This window comes from Cyprinodon variegatus, unplaced genomic scaffold, assembly GCF_000732505.1.
Source record: "Cyprinodon variegatus isolate N-32 unplaced genomic scaffold, C_variegatus-1.0 Scaffold319, whole genome shotgun sequence".
NCBI classification, from domain to species: Eukaryota; Metazoa; Chordata; class Actinopteri; order Cyprinodontiformes; family Cyprinodontidae; genus Cyprinodon; species Cyprinodon variegatus.
This window is the reverse complement of record NW_015150772.1, coordinates 555,496-557,964: the sequence shown is the minus strand read 5'-3', so window position 1 is coordinate 557,964 and position 2,469 is coordinate 555,496.

The following is a 2,469-nucleotide window of genomic DNA, read 5'->3' as shown; positions in this document are numbered from 1 at the left end:
ATATAGTATAAGAGATACAATAGAGTAGCACCCTGATACTATCTCTGAAGTATAAGTAGTATTATTTAATCTGACATGTACAGTATAGTGTGTTAGTTAGCTGTTGTGTTTATCGGGAGCTCAAACTGCAGTCATCTGGGTCACGCTCTCATGATCTGCCATTCTGCACATTTTGGTTCTAGTTTGCGTTCTGCACCTTTTCATAGGTGTAATTTTAGCTAGTTTCCCTGACGTCTCATGTTTTTGGTTTTCTGTTTTGTTTTGTTTTTTGGATCTGCATTTAATCAGCAAATACTCATCTCTGCGTCCTTCCGTATCTGAATTTGGGTCCTCAAACACCTCCACACAACCTGAGACACATGACTCATTCAGTGTTTCAGTTTCAGTTTTTAGGAGGTTTTTAGGAGACTTTTTGAGAAGGAAAATCTAAATGCACCATTGACACGCACCAAGCGCTGTATATTGACTTGGAAAATAATTTAATATGTGTGAAATTAGGCTAATATTTGGGTCAGAAGTCACACAGTGTTGCTTTAAACACATTTTTTTTTAATACTGTAAAATCCTGTCATCAGTGACCTACTCGTGTTGCTAAGGTTGCAGTTTTTCACATCCCATTGTGTATTGGGATGAAGAGTAAAAAAAAGAAATGGTCTGCTTTGGTTTCAGAAAGAAGTTTTTCCTTGTGTGTTTCCTTGAGCTTTTTCTTATGTGCATTTTGAAGTATGGCATTAGAAAAGTTTGATGGAAAATGGAAGCTTTAGAATAAACTCCCTTAAAATCGTAAAAAAAATATACAGTATATGGTTTTCCAAAAAAGTCCTGATGTGCAAAACGGAAGATAAAAACTCTTTTTTTCTAACCAGCTCTGCCCTAACAAACTTAACCCACATAACTGATCAGCTGTTTCTGCTGTCGGTGTTTTCTCAGATGTTCCTATTATGCATGTAGACATGGCTGGAAGCAACCTTACCATTACTAACTGACATGGTAAGGTAAGAAATTTCCCCGATTGCAACGCATTCATTAAAACTTTCCTCCATTACTGATCTGAGGTCAGTCAGGATTGCAGCCTCTACTTCCTGTTTACTACAGCCATGCGTGACCACATAATATGGATGATGACATAGGACACCTTTGCTGTGCTTGGTTAATTCACTTCAAACCAAATGGAAACACTGCAAATTCGCATTTCCTTTTTTCGAAACTATCTTTTTTTTTTTTTATAAACTTTGCTTAAATTTTTAATTTCATTTGAAAGAAAACATGGCTTCCATGACATAAAAGTACTTTAATTTATTCTTTCGCCATGCTTAATGATCTTGAGACATGTTCATTGATCATTTTTGGGCTCCATTAGAGACCCCAAATAGTCAAACAATTTCTACTTGAATTCATCAGTAAACTGTTCAACTGACATCAGTTGCCCCCATTTCAAGAGTTTGTTACTTTCAGGGAAACTTTTTATATATAAGTGTGGGTGAGATGAGATCCATCCAAGACACCATCTTATTGTGTCCCTACAACTTCTCAATGAGAAATGCTTGCTCTGGCTGTCAGGGTTCCCGTAAGTTTATTAGTGCTAGTGATGCATCTTTCAAGAGAGGATCTTAGTGGAGAACATAGGTAGCCTACAAAGGTGGAGCTCATCAGTCTCATCAGTGTGCTGGGCTTTAAAGAGCAGCACAGCCTTCACTCAGTGCTGGTTTCTTGTTGTTTTGGTGCTCTTTCTTTTCCTGGCTCCTTATGTGTGTTTTATCCCTGATGTTTCCTATATTAATATAAGTTCATCTCCGCATTTGGGTCCTCAAAAACCTCACAACTTTGACACTCACACACATTTAATAGGCATTCCCTCACGGGAGTGGGTACAGGGTTGTGCATGTGTATTTTGTATCTTAAAGTGGAGAGGGTGGATTTTTTATTTTTTTTTTTATTTGCAAAAATCCTCCACTATACATGTCTTTTTATGCTTGTAGCATTTGAGCAGCACTTGCATAAAGTCTGAATAATTGACGAATGTCACATCTCAAATGACATTCAAAGATTTTAATCTTTTGAATGTCATTTGACATAAGATTTACTGGCACCCTCGTTTAGCTGGAGGTCAGACTGTGTAATCTACAGGATAAACTTCGTACATCAGTAATGGAGGAGATCTTTATATATGAAGATGCATATCTTTTTTTTTTATTTTTTTTTATACAGGGCATAGATATATTTTTAAGGTTGTTTTTTTTTTTTTTTCCTGTGACACTTAAAACCTTACCAATGCTCAGTTGTAATATGAATTAAATCAAACTGCTGTGCTGTGAACAGAAAGCAAACAATTAGTTTTCTCATAATTGTGAAAAGTATAATGAGAATTCAGCTGTACATAATTAAAGCCACTACAGGAGAAAATGGGTTTGAAAAGACTTTGGTGTTTATCTCAAGTGTAAAATGTTTTTAGGTCAAATGTGTTTTCAG